Here is a 19320-nt window from a genome sequence, read left to right as displayed (position 1 = left end):
TCAGGGTTTTCTTGTTGCTACTATTTAAAGGAAAAAGAAAAATACTTTAAAAAAAAAAAAAAAAAAAAAAAAAAAAAAAGCCATGCCTCCATGCCTCCAAAGACTAAGAACCAGTACCTAGCCTAGAAAAGTTTGGCTAATTGATCTACAGTCCAGTCATTGCCCAAATCTGCAATGTAGTTGAGACCGCTTTTATGGCCTCCCACCTGTTGGTCGGAGGCATATGATACTAGTAATCTGGATATGAGAGTTCACTAATCAAATACATGACATAAGCACTTACTCAGCCTTCCCACACCTCCCCACCACATCACTGTTTCTCCTGTTCTCAAGTAAGAAACCATCCTTTCCTCCTGCTACTGAGACTCCACAATTCCGAGTTTGTCTGGCAAATATTTTACTTCCTCAGAGCGCTTACTCTCCTAGTTGGTGTGAGGAACAAAGTAGTCCACTGAGATCAAAGGTGGAGGCAGTATCTTCAACAAGAACCAGAGGACAACAATTTGGTAAATAATTAAATGAAGTTATTTATGCAGTTTTCTTTAAAATTAGAATCGCTTCAATAGTGTCATGTAAAAACATAATCTTACTACTTAGATAACTTATTCAGTGACTCAAAGTTAGTCCATTTAAAAGCTAGCAATATTTTTAGTGTTGAGAATCTCCTGATGAGCATATTTAAGACAGCACCGTGGAAGGAGGCTTTCCACCCTTTCCTCCATTGTATCTCTACAGCGCTGTGGGATTCAAAATGCACGTACACGCACCCTACTTACTTCATTCTCAAACAAGTAGACAGAATGGCCACTACTGATTACATCTCTCATGCTCACCTCACCCATTCCTCCTCCTCATACTATTTTCAAAATGTCCTCTCTCCACTATGTATCCTCAGGACAATGGACATACCCTGACTAGACACCAAGCCTAACTCTATGTAGTTCCCTTCTCCTAACAGGACACAATAGGCGCACTACCTAAGTCTGATTAAGAAAATATGAAAACATAAGCTGTCAGGCCAATGCTAACTAAGATTTGGTTTGGGAGGGAGCAACAAATTAAGGGAAGGCAGACAAGCAAGCGTCACTCCTTCCTCACCAGTCCATGTCTACACTGTGATCTGATAGCAGCCTGAGGATGATCTGAGAGTGCAGCCAGCACTGTCAGCCAAGACACAGAAAAGCAAACAGCTGCCCGGGCTGCAGCCTTGCGCCCGCCCTCCCTCCCTGCATTCAGCTGCTGCACTGGGATGCACTGCCCTTCAGCCTTCCCAAGTGTGGGTCCCACATAAGCAGCATAGCAGCCCTGCACCTTTACCGACCTGGACCTTGTTATGTTTTCAATGCAAGTACTCCTTTCCAGCTTGAGCTGTTAGACAGGTCAGCACAACAATCTTAAACTATCAGACCAGCATACTTTGTGCCATGTTCAAGTGTTCCTGATACACATCAAGGGAGTGGTACTTTTACTTTCTAAGAACAGCCTCACCTACCAATTCACCCCAGCAGTCCCTACTTAACCTGAGGAGCTACTGAAATGAGGCTCTACTCCAACGCTAATGCTGTATAAGAGCTGGGAAATAGCACAGAAAGCCTGCTCAAGGGCTGTGGTGCAAACTATGAGGCTAACAACCACTTGGCTAGATACTTAAACTACTCTGGGAAATGACCTTCTGGCAGGGTCAGGAATACCAGAATTTTCCTATTGGTTTTAAAAGAAGATGCAGCCTGGCAGAGTGGCTCAAGCCTATAATCCTAGCACTTGGAAAAATGACAGGAAGATTTAATGTTCAAGATCAGCCTGAGCTACATGGTAAATTCCAGGCTAACCTTTACTACAGAATGAAATCAACTCAAAACACCAAATCACAAATCAATCAGTCACTAAGAGATACTACTAAGTAAGTCTCAAGGGAGGCACAACTGGGAGATTAGATTTAGTAGATCCTCTTAGTTTATTTAGTTAGCTTTAAAGAGTTTTTGTTTTTAATCTACAGAACAACAAGACGCCACAGACCCTAAATAATTTAGTGCAGCTAAAATACAAGGTCCATTTACAGGGCAATCTTGCACTGCAGAGCTAAGCGTCTTTCTTCATACAGGTGAGAGTTCCACATTATTTTTTTGCAAAAGCCACACCCATCACCTGTACATCACCTGTCATTGCCAGCTTCTGTTTCTTCCATGTAAAAAGGCAGCTCACAACACTTAAGCAACCTTACTCTGGGGTCCTTACATTATTGTCTGGGATTAAAATTATTTCAGTGCCCCTGCATTTCAACTGTAATTGGTTTTGCTACACTCTTCTTTCCAAAGCAGCAAAATGGCTCTCATACAAACATGTTTCTGACCTCAGAATTTGCTGAACAAGGTTTTACTGCAATATATGATTACAAAATCAAGTGTAACTGGCACTGATGGTTTGTGGAGCATAAACACAAATGACTCTTGGTAGGGACAACTGGAAGAGAGGAAAGTAGAGAGTAGCTTTACAGGCTCTGTAAATTCTACAGGGAAAAGAAAGAGTACCATTTCAGCTCATGAGTGGGTTTAAGCAGAGGTCACTTAAGAGGCATTCTGCTATAATGAGACTTCCCAAGAGTCTCTGGTTATTCTACACACCAATCAGCCCTAACAGCTGATCCGTATCAGCACTTTGTGGAATGAGGATGTCTATGGCATCAAACCTCCTCACTTTTACATCCATTTGCTGAATCTTGATGAGGAGCATAATGGCAGAGCAACCTCAACCCCCAGTCTCCTCTTTCTCCACAACACACGCCAGCACACACGGGCATGCACACCAAATGTAGCTATAAGCTAAAGAAATACTTCCAGACAATGCAGAATTAGCTAGATGCAACTAAAAAACTTAAGTCTGACCTTACTCTACTAGAGGAAAGAAAATAATTGACATAACTCATGTGGATTTTTGCCTTAAACCACAGAAAGTTATAAAAATAAAAGGAGACAAGATTTTAAACATAATTATAACTAGGTTATATATCATTAGTAAAGAAAATAGACAAAAGTATTCTTTTCTACTAAAAATACATTAATATTTCATTAAGAAAGCAAAAGTGATAAACAGGAAATGGATGGAAAAAATATAATAACTTACAGTCTAAGAACATAATCAGTGCGTGCTAACCCCAGACTCCATAATACAAAGGAACTTCAGACAGTTTCTAAATTTCAACTTTGAGAAGGGCGTAGGAAAACATGTCTAACAGTGAGTATCTAAAAATAATCTCTACATACACCTCTCTCCACTATTTTCTAGGCAAGAACTCTACCACTGAGCTACCACCCTGGGCCTTATTACTTATTACATGTTTTCGAAGAAATCCTCAGGCCATTCAAGTCATATCACATTAACAAATAGTTCACAGTTAATTCCAAAAACAAGATCCCAAGGAATATTCTGTCTGTGGTTCAACACAGAGGGAACACTTGTCACTGGAACTCTGTTTTCTGAGCCTTGCAACTGGAAAAAGACACACATCCCCGAACTGCCATGTCCAAAGAAGGTGCCAACGTTCTTCTTAAAGAGACCACACTGGAACATAGTACCAGTATCAAATAATACTGCTAAGCGCCAAGTGTTTGAATGAAGGCAAGAGGAATATGAAGGTTGAAGGGAAAAACAAAAAAAAAAAAACAATACTGGTGACTTCATTGTCAGGAAAAAGAAGACTCAAATATACATTGTTCTTCCCAAGATATATTTCAACAGCTTGCTTAAAATCACTTAAGATTGCTTGGCTCTCAAAGTGGAAGTCCTGTCATTTAACTGGAACCCCTCAGAAGAGTTCAAAGTGGCTTTACACAAACTAGACATAAAGGTAAATTGTAGCGAGCTTTGTTTTTAGGGGGAGGTTTCGAGATAAAACAAATTTGGTTACAATCTAGGTCTTAATATTAAGAGGGAAATTGCAAAGAGAGGAAAAACCTTCCCTGTAACATCACTCACGACCTCTCGAGCACTCGCTAACTCAGGGGTATGAGGGTGCTAACTTTCTAAGCACAACTTTGATAGTGACTTATTGAGGGTTAAATTATTTTACAGTCGACTGATACTCAAGATGACTAAAAAGACCATATATGCTTACCTATAACTAGGTACTATTGTTTTACCATCTTCCTATTATAGTTAATTTTCTTCATGTGTAGATTTTTTCACATTATACTTTATCCATAGCGAATCTCACCTTCAAATGTATTCACAGTAACAGATTATGCAATAGCCTGCATTTTGTCGTGTTTTTTAATATTTCAGCACTCCCTTTATTTATCTGTATATACTGTTTTGGGATGCCCTTTGTAATTAAACCAAAAAAATGTTCTATTTCAGGGGGTGGGGAGGGGAACTGAACCAAATACTATACCATAGTAAAGATCTGTTCTGTTTCCAGCAGAAAAAAAAAAAGGGTTACAGGAAGGATCAGAGGGAAGAGAAAGAATTGGAGAGCTTCCCATTTCTCCCTGAGTCATTTTTACAATCCTGATTTATTTCATGTAAAACCAATTACCAGATTACCAGGCACACCCATAATCAAATATAAGTAAAGAAAAATTATAAAGCCATGCACAAACTGTTTTCCATTGTATCCATGCCCCCCCCCAGTAGCAATAAATAATAGCCAGTTAAACTTTTGAGTTATGTTTCCTTTAACATGCCATTTTTATTTGCCCACCTCTTGTCACCACAGAAGAGATACATTTGAACCCTCACACTTCAAACTGACTCATTAACTACAAGGCAGTCGGAACCTTCATGGCCGGGCTCTCCACCTACTCTCACAGCTTCCTCTTCCCCGGCAGCTTTGTACCCAGCTCAACAAGTGCTCTAAGGCCCAGCCAGATGGCAGGGCCCAGCCCACTCCCTTCACTTAGAAAACTACTGTCCCCAGCCCCCTGTGCCTATGAAAATATTTAAGGCCCAAACACAGTGTCACAGGTCCACGCTCATTCATAACTCCCTCCAAATTAGTATCTTTCCCCTACACCCCATACTTCCACCCACCTCTAATAAAACCTCCAGGAAGCTTGTGTTGCAATTGTTTGTGTGCATGCCTGCTTCTCGCCTGAAGGTAGCTACTTAGTCTCATTCCTCTTCAGAATTCTGTCTCTTTTTCTAGTAACATCAAGACTTAGAGGGATGAGTTCATTAAACCCTTGATTCTAGTCCCTGTCCTTTATTTGAAAACGGTAACAAATGACTCTCCTGTTCAAAAGATTTGTGTTATACATTATTAACATTTGCAAATCTGACATGAAACTATCAACAATTATATAATTCATTAATTTTTAAGCTGGCAAATAGGGAGAGGTGGGTCATAGAATACAATAAATTATCAATAATCATTTCTCAAGATCCTCCAAAACCTCAAAAAGCCCATCTATGTCAATATTAAAAGCGAGGTGGAACACTAGTCAGCTATCCCAACTAACTCAAGTGACTGCAGAGGGAGGATATAGGATTCAAGTCCAACCCAGGCTATGTAATCAGACCTTGTCTCAAAATTCCAAAATGAATAAGTTAACAAACAAGTAACAGAAAAAAAAACAACTTTCTGTCCTCAAGCCCTATCTGAATTCCTTCTACCTGAGGCATACATACCCAGAAATGCAAGCTCACTTAAAGTAAAGCTATCTATATATTCTATTAAGAATGTATATGAAAGACACACAGTGTACTTGATATGATAGCGCCTTTCTCCCAGGGCCCATAAATATAACAATCTTTGTGCAGCTAAAAAGGCTAAAACACAAAATATTAACAGCTTATGTTAAGTCAGAATCACAGTGGAAGCAAAGTTAGGCAACCATTATAAAACGCCAGAAGTACATCTCGAAAATAAGTAAGAATGTAGCAAAACATTTGATTTTTGCCATAGAATATATTTTCTAAAACCAGTCTCACGTCTAATTTTAATTATCCTTATACAACTTTGTATTTTTTTCTTCCACGTTTTGTTTACAGAGAAAGCCAATATTCTTCAAAAAAAAAAAAAAACGTACTTTTTATTTTTCTTTTAATTTTCCACTTTCATAGCTCGGTATCTCTACCTTTGACCAAATGTCAAGTATAATCACAAGATCAAGTATAATCACAAGAAGTAATTGCAAGAACAAACAATAGTTTCTTTTTCGTAAATTTATTTTGTAAAGGCATTCGGTCTTCTAGTAGAAAGTGCATGGTGAATACAACGCTCAAAGGGGGCCCAGACCTAAGCCTGGGTACCCATCACAACAGAGTAAAAACTCGTTTCCAGCCAGTAGCAACAGTAGCTTGCTGCCACTCAGACTTCACCCTCACCCTTTAACTTTCCGTCCTGAAATAAGAAGTGGGCGAGCAGGCGTGATCGTGGACGACACAGGCCCAACTCCCCCGACCCCAGAAGCACACAGGATCTCCATCACCACCCTGCACCCAAGCAATGTGCTGCTGCCACCTCCCCCGCGAGCCGGTCAACACAGCAGCCAGCCCGACCCCAGAGCCCGCGGCAGGCACGCCGCCACCTTCCCCGCACGGCTCGGCCAAGTTCGCGGTCGGCGGAAGGCTCGGCACACACACCGGCACATCGCCGCCGCCCCGGGAGCTCCGGGGCAGCCGCGCGGCCGCCGGGCCCCTCCCCGGCCCCGGGCCGCAGCCCCCGCGCCCCTGGCCCGCCCTGCTGGCCTCGCCCGCCGCCCGCGCCCCTCGGCCCGCCCGCCCGCCAGCCCGCGGGCCTCCGCCGACCGGAATTTACCTCAGAGGCGCGGCCGCGGGCAGCGGGCTCGGCCCGGCGCGCGCGTCCGCCCGTCAGCGCCGGCACATCCCCGCCGCCGGCGGCCGCGGAAGATGAACGAGGCCGGGGAAGGAAGGCGCGAGCGAGCGAGCGAGGGGAGGACAGGCCCCCCGCGTCTACTGGCTCCGCGCGCCGCCGCCGGCGCCTCCTACTGCCGCCGCTGAGCGCCGAGTCGCCGTCCGGGCCGCGGCTGTGGCCACCGAGGCAACCGGGAATGAATGCACGGCGGCGCCTCGCTTATCCGGAGGTCAAACATCCTTCGGCCTCGAGCATCCGGAGCGGCACCGGACCCGGAAGTGAACACATGAGAGGAGAAAAAAAAATAAAAAAGAAAGAAAGAAAGAAAAGAGGGGGTGGAGAAAAAAAAATATTTAAAAAAAAAAAAAAGAAAGGAAGGCGTCTAGTCTCTCCGGCGGCGGAGGCCCCCGGGCAGCCTGCATCAGCGAAAAGAGCCGAGCGGAGCCGAAGATGACACCGGCCGATTCCGATTGGTCGGCTCGCCGGCCGGAAAGGAGGCCACGCGCTCATTGGCTGCGAGGAGCCAGAAAGTCGAAGTCCCGCCCCGTCCCGCCTTCGCACGAGCAGCCCGCAAGAGGGGAGCGGTTGTAAGGTCCCCGGTGGCTCCCGGCTGAGGCCGTGTGGGAGGCAGGCTGAAGAGCGAAGTCTCTGCAGAGGACTGAGGGGGCTTTAGAGACGCTGCAAAGACTCGAGAGGACGGAGCACTCGGGCCCCCGTTATCCAAGCAGGGTGCCGAGGCATTCTGGATGAGCGTCGGGACGGCCCTTCTAGGTGCCAGCAAAATCAGGACCTGGTTGGCCTGTTCTCCGCCTCATTCTGACACCCCCTACCCTATCCCCCTCACCCTCACCGAGTGCTATACCACGGATCCAGGATGCTTAGAAACATCCCCTACCCCACCCCACCCCCCAGTGCTATACCACAGATCTAGGATGCTTAGAAAAATGGCTTGTGGTTCATACGTGTACGCTCAGATCCTCATCAGCTGAGCTCATACTGTGTCACAGATACTACTGCAATTCTTCAAGTGGAGTTCTAGGAGTTCGGACACTAAACATGACTCAAGTCATTAAGTTGTGAAGCTCAAACTGGAACCAGTGGTTTGGGAATCCACTTCCCAGGCCTCTTCGAACGAGTAGGAAGACTATATTCTTCATAAGCATGGCTTTATGAGTAACATCATGGTTGTGTAAACCGGGTCAAGCCAGGCGCAGCAGCACAGGCCTTGTAAATCCATCGTGGAGGCTGAGACAGTAGATGGCAGGTTGAACTTGGGTGAGCAAGGGCTGGTTTGGAACATAATAATAGAGTACTAACCTAGCATTCAAGATTCTTAAATTCAGTCCGCAGTTCAGGGGCCGTTGTGGTGTGGGACAGGTAAGATTTATCCATGCTCAGTCTTAGGTAATAACATAGCTTCTCAACATATTCGAAAGTCTCTGGCCTAAAAAGCCCATCTTCCCAGGACAGCGCAAGAAAGGAAATAAGTTAAACTTAATAAAAGGAAGAGAGAGATGTCTACAAAATACATTTTCCTTAACAGCCTCACTAAATTGCCAGGCTAGCACTGAACTCACTCTGTAGCCAAGGCAGACATTGAATTTGTAATTCTCCTGCCTCGACATCCTATGTGGTTGGAATTACAGGCATACACCTTCAGGCCAGACCCAAGTTTCAATAAATAATGCCAACTCTTTTAAGCCACAAATATAAATATCTGGATTAGATATATTTTAATTAGATGTGGGTAAGAATGTTTATATTCCTAGCCCTTGAGTAAATACTTTTCATTGATATTTGACTGGAAACTCGTGAACTGAAATGAACAAGAAATCTATCAGCCTTTTCTAATAAGTTGAAAGAAAAAAAAAATCAATATGGAAATAGTTTATCTCATCTGAGGAAAAGCCAAACCAAAGACATCACAACAAAGCTCTTCAGAGTGTAATGTGTCATGGCGGCAGACAGTCCATGATGCTTTCCAGCCTGCTGCTGGATTGCAAACAAATGCAGTTTGCTTTTGCTACTGGAGCCGACCTTGCCATTCTTTGGGCACATGCTCTCCACTCACGTCTTTTGTTACTCCTTCACTGCATCTCTGTGCTCAAGTACTCACAGGGTTTTTATAACACACACACAAAACTTGGATTTGTCAAAGTTCTCTTTTGTGGAAAACTCCCATCTCCTTCCAAGTCTTTGCTTAGTGGGAAAGAGAATGTAATGGTATACGCTGAAGAGTAAAGCTGGCCATTTTCCCTCCTCTCAGGAATGAAGTTTCAAGCAAGAGAAAGAAGGAACTCGGTCAGTTATAAGCAGGAAAATATAAGGTTAAGATGTTTATTAAAACCTCTCAAAGCAAAACCAGACAACACATTTTCTTCCTTTACATATTTTTACGTAATTGTAAACCTGCTTATGGTGGCTTGCTAGGTGACTTAGGGCAAAGCCTGCAGTATTGCCAAACTAAAAATTGTTTCTTTTTCAGTGTTATCCTTAAGGTCATGCTTTGTGGTCATGTATCGTATGGAATGTCGTTCTATATGGAGGGAATTTTTTTGTAATAACTTACAGCCTGTAGTGCAACTCCCCAACAATGGTCATCTGTGAATAGGAAAGTTGCTCAGTCCCATGAGGCTAGTTGTTTCAGCTGGTCGTCTGTCGAAGTAGGCTCCAACAGATGTGCTGGCAAGTAAATGCAAGAGGCAAAGGAGAGTGAATCTTCCTTCTTCCAATGTCCTTATGTAGGTCTCCAGCAGGAGGTATGGCCCAGATTAAAGGTGTGTCCCACCAGGCCTGGATCTGGGATTTGTTTTGTGTCAGGCTGACCTTGAACCCTAAGATCTCCTTGTCTCAGTCTCCTGGGATTAAAGGTGTGCATTACCTTGTCTGGGCCAAACCTTTTCATGGCCACTGGGCCTCAAGATCTCCATGCCAAGATCCAGGTCAGAAACCTGCGTCTTCCAGCATCAAGATCTGGATCACAGGTGAGTGCTCTGGTTCTAGATTGTAGTTCATTCCAGATAAAGGCAGGTTGACAACCAGGAATAGCCATTACCCATAATGGGGGAGTTAGTGCTGGAAGCAGAACAGCACATTTTAGTGGCTTCAACTGTAGAGAATCCTGCAATCTACAAGAGGTCCAAAAGGAAGGGTTCCGTGAGAATGTCAGTCCCATACAGCAGCCACCTCCAGTTGTGGGCAAGTAGCAAACTTTCTTTGCAAGTGTAGAATGGTATCCTCTCCACAAGAGACCTCAGTACCTTCATCAAAGCAGCTGTGATTGTGTGCCAGCAATCCACAAGACTGAGCCAGTCCCCGTGCTTCCTCTCAGTGGGTGTTGATCTGGGATGTTCCAGAGACCCCCCACACACACACACACATAACAACACAGCCTATTTTTATAGCTTTGGCTTGCCCACCAGAACTGTAGGTAAGATGACATTGCTGAGGATATCACACACTTTGGATGCAGGGCATAGAGAAGCATTGGTATTGACCACCCTCTGCCATAGACACCTGACCTTGGACTTCTCATCCTCCAGAACTGTGAACCCAAATGGACTGGCTGGTTTTATGTCAACTTGACACAAGCTAGAGTCATCAGAGAGAAGGGAGCCTCAATTAAGAAAATGCTTCCATAGGATTCAGCTGTAAGGCATTTTACTGATTAATGGTCAGTGGGGAAAGGCTTAGCCCATTGTGGATGGAACCCTCCCTGGCTGATGGTCCTGGGGTTCTATGAGAAGGCAGGCAAAGCAAGCCACGGGGAGCAAGCAAGTAAGCAGCACCCCTCCATGAGCTCCCCATCAGCTCCTGCCCCCAGCTTCCTGCCCTGCTGAGTTCCTGCCCTCAACTGCTTTTGATGCTGAACTCTTAGATAAAACTGTGAGTGAAAAAAACCCTTTCCTCCCAACGTTGTCTTTGGTTATGGTGTTTAATCACAGCAATAGTAACCCTGACTAATATACCAAATAAATCTCTTTTCTTTATAAATGACTCAAACTTTGTGCTGTTAGTCAATGAGAAATGGACTAAGGCAGGCTGTCACAACAAAATAAAACAGGTTGAATGTTTAAAAAGTATGAATTTATTTCCTCACATTTTTTGAAGCAGGAAATTCAACATCAAACTGTCAGGAAGATAAAGTTCTGGAGAAAGCTTTTTTTGGGGATTATTTTCTTGTTCTGTGTCTTCAAATATGCTCACCACCATGTGTAGACAGGGACAGAGAGGCCCCTCTCATCCTCATCTTAATCCCATCTTGAAGCCTGCCCCCACCCCCCACCCCATACCCTAACTTGTACTGAACTTGATAACCTTCAGATACCATCATGTTAGGATTCTAAGTTGGAGCACGTAAATTTTGGAAAAACAAAATTCAGCCCTAAGCACTCCTCAAAGTAATGCATTTAATGTCAGAAGTAGTTCCTCTATAAATGTAAGAAAAAAAATAAATGTAAGAGAATCTAAAGGACAGACACATTGTAAATAAGAAACAGTAACATTAGACAACCATGTCAAAACCTCAAGGAAAAGAGTATGTGCTTTAGAGAACTTCAATATAGAAAAATCTGTAACAACAAAAGTGTAAAAGAAAAAGTCTTAACAAAAGAGTGACTAAGTCTCCTACTGGACAATTTAATTTTTTTTTCCATTAGGAGACCTGAATTTTGGCAGCTTTTAAGGCAGAGTGTCTCTTCGAGAATGTTGTTTTGTGATAAATGGAAGAGTTAGCTAAAGCTGGTTGGTTGGTTGGTTGGTTGGTTGGTTGGTTTTTTCGAGACAGGGTTTCTCTGTATAGCCCTGGCTGTCCTGGAACTCACTTTGTAGACGAGGCTGGCCTCAAACTCAGAAATCTGCCTGCCTCTGCCTCCTGAGTGCTGGGATTAAAGGCGCACACCACCATGCCCGGCTTTGTTTTTTCTTAATGGTTTCCAGGTTAGGTTGAATTCTGGGTAATACATGAGTCCTAACTTCTCTAGATGGTCTTAATAATTTATCTCTGCTCCACCCCCTGTCTCCCACATCTAGGATTCCGGAATCATATCTCCCTACATTCATCTCAGAAGTCCGGAACAGCTCCTGAGCCAAAATCTGAGCAAGACTGGGGTGTCTCATTAGTCAGTAAGAATCAGGCCGTGCTCTGCCTGATGTCTCTGGCCTGAGCCATGAGGACTTTGAGCTCTGCCACTTAGCCATCTGCCCAATGCCTGCTGTGTGTGTGACAGTGAACTGCTGCAGCTTCCTTTCCTAAATAAAACAGTGACCTTTCCTACACTCCCAACCAGCACACAGAAGGGATGGTTCCTTTTTATGGAAATTTTTTTTTCTCTAGCTCCAGGTTGGACTTGATCATACTTCACTGGATAAGGCTGCTTCAGGCTACTAAGCAAATCATCATGCACCACTGCTAAACCAATCTGCCGGGTAGGACAACACTGGTGCCAAAGGCAGGGTGAACTCCGTGTGCCCTTTGGACAGTAAACAAGGAAGTCAGCCTCTTTGTCTAATTCTGTTTCGTTAATCTCTGTCATACTCAAATATTCTCCATGTTAGCTTCTTCATCTCCCTCCTCGACAACTCTTTCCTATTTCATTCTTCTTCATCCTCTCACCTACTTCTCTCAGGGTATGGTTTTCATATCTGACTGAACAAATATAAGTTCAACAAAAGTTAAAATTGATGCAAGAAGATCCTTAGAACCCTTACTTTCATCTACTTTCTGTGACTATAATTAGAGTTATATACTTCTACATTCCTCCTTGGCACAACCTATTTAAGTAGACTTGACCTTAGTTAATCTGTGAAGTGGGTCAGTAGTACCAGTAATACACCAGAAAGATTAAATGCAGCGGTAAATCTGTAATATATTTACCATACTACCTGGCATACAGTAAGCACTAAATAGGTGGCTGTTATTAGATACCATAAGGCCCCAGGGAATCTCTGTATTCTGATCCAACATAAATAGTAATTAGAAGTTGAAAATATTAAGTCCCAAGATATTCCCTAATGTAAAATTCTAAGACTTGGATGTATCGTCTTAAATCATTGGAAACGATGGTAGAACATCATTTAAACTTGCTTTAGGCTCTACTCTTAGTTTTCACACACACACACACTCGAACATTTATGATATTTTCTGAGCCCCATCTGTATATCATTTCTTTAAAGCACTTTGATTTTCATTGGACAATTTTTTTCTTCATTTCTCTTTGCTCAACAGTGAGGGCCCTGCCTCCTGTAGGACTGTCATAAGGTAGGAGAGGGGTTAGGAAAGAGGAACATACATTGGCTTCTCTTTGTCTACTGATTCATTGCCCTCCGAACTTTTGAATTCAGCCTTGCTTTAATCGCCAACCATCCCCTGGATGCTCTCTGGACTCTGGCCTGTGTTCGATGAATTGGCAGAGCTGATCACACCCTGCCAAAGCTTTGTGCTTCAGTACACCTGCATTCTGTCACTAGGCAGAGCTACCCCAGCTTCTTACTGAAACCTTGCCAGTTATGAGCCTAACCCTTTGGACTGTGACTTAAAACCTGTGTGTTCTGCCAGCTTGAGTAACCTGATCTAACAGACAACACATTTCAACCCAACTGCTAACACTTGCTGCTTTCAAGAACAGTTACTTTCAAATATATATTAGTGTATTGTCTTAGTTAGGGAATTACTGCTGAGAACACATACCATGACCAAGACAAGTCTTATAAAGGACAACATTTAATTGGGGCTGACTTATAATTTCAGAGTTTCTGTCCATTATCAAGGTTGGAGCATAGCAACATCTAGGCAGGCATGGTACAGGTGGGGCTGAGAGTTCTACATCTTCATCTGAAAACTGCTAGTGGAAGCCTGACTTCCAGGCAGCTAAGATGAGCATCAGAAAGCTCACACCCACAATGACACACCTATTCCAACAAGGTCACACCTCCAAATAGTGCCACTCCCTGGGCCAAGCATATTCAAGCCATGACATGTTTACTTGTTCAATTGTTTATAATAATGAAAGTCAATAAAGTCCAATATCCCATTTCCTATGTTACTGATGGTCTTCTGTTTTAGCTTATGATCTAGCTGATCAAGAAATATCAGCTAGGACTGAGGAGTAAACCTTATCAGTTAAGAGCATATACTGCTCTTGCACAAAACCCGAGTTGAGATCCCAGCACCTTATCAAGGGTTTCACGGGCTCCTGCAACTCCAGCTTCAAGGGATCAAACACCCTCTTCTGGACTCCTCAAGCATCTACATGCATATATACACCTCTCTCTCTCTCTCTCTCTCTCTCTCTCTCTCTCTCTCTCTCTCTCTCTCTCTCTCTCTCTCTCTCTCTCTCTCTCTCTCTCTCTCTCTCTCTCTCTCTCTCTCTCTCACACACACACACACACACACACACACACACACTAGAAAACAAATTTTTAAAAAATAAAAACAGGAAAAAATCAACTTGGTCTCTTTGCAGTGGACTGAGTTCTGTGTTGTAAATGTCTTATTGCTATCTGAGCACATAGTGATGGGGTAGCAAAACGGTGGTTTGTTTGGATTTGGGTTTTGCCAGTTCCCTAATAAGACCAGTCCTTGTTAGGGAATATTTAAGAGAATCCAGCTGTAGAGTATTTGTGCTACAAACAGAAGATTCAGTCCCAGATTCCTTCTGTGTGTCTTTTGATTTCACGATAGTTTTTCACAGGAAGTCTTATCAGTGGTGTGAGTCGGGCGCTCTACAAATCATGGTCAAGGTTATAATAAAAACATGGCTTTAGAATAACCACCAACAACCCCTTTCTCACCTTCTGCCCCCCATAGTCCCCTTGTTCCCCTAGGCAATTTCGTTTCTACTTTCATGTCACACGTACATTGTATCTATCTACATGACATATAGAAAACACAAATATCTACCTGAGACTAATTTAACTCACTTTATTTAACTCACTTTATTATTTAACTCACTTTGTCTCCCTTTGCATCTATTTTCCTGCAAATGACATAAAACTTCTTTCTCCTTTATAGCTGAAAATAATTCCATTATGAATATACCACATTGCGCTTATCCATTCTTTTGCTGGTGGATGTGTAGATTGGTTGCAGAGTTGAGCTATTCTGAATAGTGCTGAAATAAACATTGATGTGCAAGTCTGGACTAGGTTGACTTATACTCCTTTAGGAAATGAGCCGGGCTTGGTATATCTGGGTCATATAGGAGTTCTGTTTTTTGGATTTTAGAGAGACAGATTCAGAGATTTCAATAGTGACTACATTTTGGGTGTAGTCCCACCAGCCGTATATTCTCCTTTGTAGTTTACTCAAAGCATTCATTGCTATTTGTTTTCTGAATGGCTGGCACTCTGACTCAGGTTAGATGCAATCTCAGTTTTGTGTTGCTTTTCATTTCTCTATTGGCTGGTGAGACTGAACATTTTCTCTGTGTTTATTGGCCATTTGAATGGTATCTGTTGAGAAATTTCTGTTCATTTCATTGGGCTACTTATTGGCTGGGTTGTAATTTTTGATGTTGGGATTTTTTTCCCCAGTTCTTTACATGCACTGGGTATTAATGCTCTGTCAGAGGTATAGCAGCAAAGCTTTTCCTCCAATTCTATTGGTTGTCTCTATATTGATTTTTTTCCTTTCTGTGCAGAAGCCTTTTAATTTTATGTCATCATATCTGTCAATTGTTGGCATTGTGCAACTAGAGTCTTATTAAGAAAGTCTTTGTATATGCGAACATGTAAAGGTGTTTTCATACTTTTTTCTCCAACATTTTCCAAATTTCAGGTCTTACTTTAAAGTTTTGCTCCATCTGAAGTTGATTTCCTGTACAGGGTAAGAGCTAAGGATCTAGTTTCATTCCTCTATATGTGGACATTCACTTTTCTCTGCACTATTTGTTAACGAGGAGGATGTCTTTCCTCCAATCTGCATTTTTGACACCTTTGAAAAAAATAGGCAGATATACCTGTGGGGTATATACCAGGTTCCATTCCATCATTCTATGAGTTTGTTTTTGTGCCAGGAACGTGGTAGTTTTGTTCCCGTGGCTCTGTATTATAGCTTGAAATCAGACATGGTGATAACCACAATTGTTCTTTTTGGTTAGATCGCTTTGGCTGCCAGGGGTCTTCTGTGCTTTCATATGACTTTGAAGATACTCTTTCTCTGTGAATAATGACATTGACAATTTGATGGGGATTGCATTGAATCTATAGGTAGTTTTTTTGTTGAACAGACATGTTCATAATAGTACTTTTCCAGTTCATGAGCTTGGAAGGTCTTTCCACCTTCTATTGTTTTCTTCAGTGTTTTAAAGTTTTCATCACAGTAGTCTTTCACAGAATTGGTTACATTAATTCTGAGGTACTTTGGTTTTATTGTTTTGCTGGGGGTTTTGTGAGGCAATTATGAATGTGATTGGTTTTTCTTCTTTCTTTCTCACTATTGTGATACTAATGTGTAGAAAGGCTGCTGTTTTTTACATGCAAAATTTATATTCTATTTTGTTGAAATTATTCATCAAATCTGTTTTCTGGTAGAGTCTTTATGGTATCATGTATAAAATCATATCATTTTCAAATAAGGATACTTTAACTTCTTCCTTTCCTATTTGTATCCCTTTGATTTCCTTCTTTTATCTTATTGATATAGCTAAGACCTCTAGCACCATATTGAATAAGAATATAGTAAGTGGACACCTTTGTCTTGTTCCTGATTTTAGAAGAAATGCTTTGAGGTGTCCTCCCCAGGTGTTAACTATAGGCTTGTCACAGATTGCTTTTTTTTTTTTTTTTTTTTTACACTGAGATATGTTCTTTGTATTCTTAGTATCTTCAAAGCTGCTATACAAAAGGATGTTGGATTTTATTGAAAAACTTGACACATACTGAGGTGATCATATGATATCATCCATGAATACATTTGTGTGATTTATGACATTTACTGATTTGCATATGTGGAACCATCCCGGTACCTCTGGAATAAAACCAATTTCATTGTGGTAAATGATCTTTTTGAAGTGTTCTTAAATTCAGTTTGCAAGTATCAGAGAGACAATGTTTGCCTCTATTGTCATCAGGGAGATTGGCTTATAATTTTCTTTTTATTGTTCTCTCATTATCATGTTGTTATGTCAGGGTGACACTGGTTTCATTAAAAAAAGCAATTAATAGTACCCATTCCCTTTTTATTTTAGGGACTAGTTCAAGAAACATTGGTGTTGGTTCTTTAAAGGTCTCATATAATTCAACAGTTGATTCATCTGGGCCTGGAAATTCTTAGCTTGAAAAAAATTTTTATTATTTTTTTTCTATTTCCTTCCTTGTTCTAGCTCTATTTAAGTCAGCAGTTCTCAACCTTCCTGAGGCGGAGACCTTTCAATACAGTTTCTCATGTTGTGGTGACCGCCATCCATAAAATGATTTTCATTGGTACTTCATAATTGTAATTTTGCTACTGTTATGAATCATAATGTAAATATCTGTGTTTCCCAATGGTCTTAGGCAACCCCTATGAAGGGGTCATTCACCCCTAAAGTAGTCAAGACCCACAAGTGGAGAACCACTTATTTATTTATCACATCTTGATTTAATTTTAGTAGATCATTTGCCTCAAGAGATTCAGGCTAACACCTTGAACTCCTGAGCTTCTGGGCCTCAGCCTTCCAAATGCTTGGATTGCCAACTCCTAAGCCTGGCTTTCTCTGATTTTTTTTTTTATTTTATTTTTTACTTTTATTTATTATTTATTTAGTGAGCACTTGTAGTTGAACTTCCCTCTTAATTCCACTTCACTGTACTGAAGAGGCTTTGGTATGTTGTATTTTCATCTTTGATCCTAGAAAAGCTAATTTCCTTTCCTATTTCTTCAGTATCCACTTACTTTTCAGAACTGTGCCACTCAATCTCCATGAACTTGGGTCTGCTCTGTACTTTCTCTTGCTATTGATTTCTACCTTTATTCCAGTGCAGCGAGACAGGATGAAAGAAATTATTTTAACTTTTCACTATCTGTTAAGATTTATTCTTTATCCGGTTATGTGATGTGTTTTGGAGGAATGTGTACAGACTGCTGAGAAGGGGGGATGCTCTGTAGTGTTTGGATGCAGTGTCCTGTCAGGTTCATTTGATCTATGATGTCAGTTAACCTGAATGTTGCTCTGATTATCTCTTGTCAAGATTATCTGTTGGTAAGAAGGCTGTATTGGAAGTTCATTGGGTTAATCTGCACCTTTACATCCAGTACTGATTCTTTTATAAAACTGGGTCCACAAACGTCCAACGTGTGTACACTCTCAGTATTCTCCGAATGTAGCCCCCCTCACGTCTTCTGCCTAATTTTGGTCTGAAGTCTATTCTGTCAGGCATTCCAACTGCTGCTTGCTTTCTAGTTCCATTTCCTTGGAACGCCTTTTCTGATCCCTTCACCCGGAGCTTACATTTGTCTTTGATGGTGAGGATCATGTTTAGAGGCAACCAATAGATGGGTCCTGATTTCTAATCTAATCTGCTAATCTTTTGATTGGGGAATGTAGTCCATCAATATTTAAAGTTACCTTTGAATGGTGTGTGCTAATTCCTGTCATTTTGTTGATGCCGTCATATTTGATGTCTTCCCACTCTTCGTTTGCTTCCTACTCCTTGAGATTACTCTTGTCTTTCCCATAGCCTTCTGGATGTGTTCATTTCTCTCTTCCATCTTAAGGGTTCCCATCCAATATCTTCGGTAGTATACTGATCATGAATTCCTTTAGTTTTTTTTTTCTGTCATGGAAAGTTCTCCTTTCTTCAGTAATGACAGACCATGCTGCTGGATGTAGTAATATAGACTAGCAATCATTGTATTTTTATGCTTGGGATACATTGCATCATACTCTCCTAGCTTTTAGGGTTTCTGTTGAGAAACGTGCTATGGTTGGGAAGGCTTTGTCTCTCTGTGACTGAGTGCTTCTCTCTCATAGCTTTCAATCTCTTTTTTCCTCTAGGTTTAGAGTGTAATGTTTTTAGTGCTATAATATGATCTAGGGAGGTTTCTTTCTAGCCTTGTCTGATTGTTGATCAAAAAGCATCATGAGTCTGGACTATAATCTTGCTAAATTTGGGACTTCTGCTATAATTTCTCTGAATGTTTCTGTGTTTGACCTTAAATTCCTCTCTTCCTTCTATCCCCATGATTTATATACTCAATCTTTTAATGCTATATTATAGATTTCATATGGCCATGCTTTCTTTTTATTTACTTTTTGTCAGTGTTGAATATCCTAATTCATCTCTTTTTTTCTCCCTTTACTGACCTTCTAACTTCCACTTGACCTATTATGTTGGTGAGTCCTCTACTGAATGTACTTGATTAACTGAGATTTTTATTTCCAAACTTCAATTTGATTTTTTTTTCAGTAGAGATTTCTCTTTGTTGAATTCCTGTTTCAAGTCCTTGTGTTGACTTCTATTTTCATTCAGTTGCTTCTTTGTTTTCTCTTATAATTCATTTTCAAAATTATTTATATCCTCCTTAATTA

At 41.6% G+C, this 19320-nt stretch overlaps 1 protein-coding gene across 8 annotated transcripts in view; it reads right to left on the bottom strand.

The window, feature by feature from the left end:
• Positions 1-7243, bottom strand: part of Csnk1g3 (casein kinase 1 gamma 3) — an 87936-nt gene extending 80693 nt beyond the window's left edge. For all 8 annotated transcript variants that reach the window (XM_029546806.1, XM_029546807.1, XM_021214387.1 and 5 more), the window contains exon 1: positions 6755-7243. The gene's annotated coding sequence lies outside the window, so the exon portion shown is untranslated. The remainder of the gene's footprint in view (positions 1-6754) is intronic.
• Between the last annotated feature and the right edge of the window lie 12077 nt (positions 7244-19320).

Source organism: Mus pahari, chromosome 15 (assembly GCF_900095145.1).
Source record: "Mus pahari chromosome 15, PAHARI_EIJ_v1.1, whole genome shotgun sequence".
Taxonomy (NCBI): Eukaryota; Metazoa; Chordata; class Mammalia; order Rodentia; family Muridae; genus Mus; species Mus pahari.
The sequence above is the reverse complement of the archived record's forward strand: the minus strand, read 5'-3'. Positions and strand labels throughout refer to the sequence as shown.